Genomic DNA, 674 nt, shown 5'->3' with positions numbered 1-674 from the left:
TTAACTTTTTTAAAGTTATAGAAATGTAATATAGATGCAGTATAGTTAGGGACTGCCTAATTCACAGTTTTGTGGATTTTGCAGAAACCACAAAATTTGGGATTGTCCACAAAATCTGCAAAATCAACTAAAAAAACCCTTAATAATGTAGCCCGAGTACACCCAGGGGTGTGCCCTGTCTGCAAGTGGAAGGGATGGGGTGGTCAGGCAAGAGTGCTATGAGAGGGACCTGCCGCCTGGGAGCAGTTTCCTTTCCTCTCTATAGAGCCAGGCTAAGACAAAGTGCTTAACTAGATACAAATTTATTCCTACACGAAATAAATATGCATAAAATACATTAAATATTTACAGCAATACTGGTTGGTGAAATATAAAAGGCAAAAAATACAAAATGTCAAATGACAAGAAATATAGGGCCTAGGTACCTGGAGGGGGAGAAAGGGAGAAAACACAATGGGCCCTTTCCACTGCAACAAGGATTTCTTTCTGTTAGCTCACTCACCCCAGCTGGGACTTAAACTCAGATCTCCCATGTGGTAGGAAGAAACTACCACACAGCCACCAGTGCTAATACTATTCTAGGCTGCTAGAGGTCTTGACCTTCCTGGAGCCCCAGCCTCATGTCGAACTGCCTGGCCTCTTACTGGAGGGGCTGGAAGCCGAGCTGGGGACCT

The sequence above is a fragment of the Alligator sinensis genome, unplaced genomic scaffold, assembly GCF_000455745.1.
Source record: "Alligator sinensis unplaced genomic scaffold, ASM45574v1 scaffold27_1, whole genome shotgun sequence".
In the NCBI taxonomy this organism is placed as follows: Eukaryota; Metazoa; Chordata; order Crocodylia; family Alligatoridae; genus Alligator; species Alligator sinensis.
Note: the sequence above shows the minus strand (reverse complement) of the source record.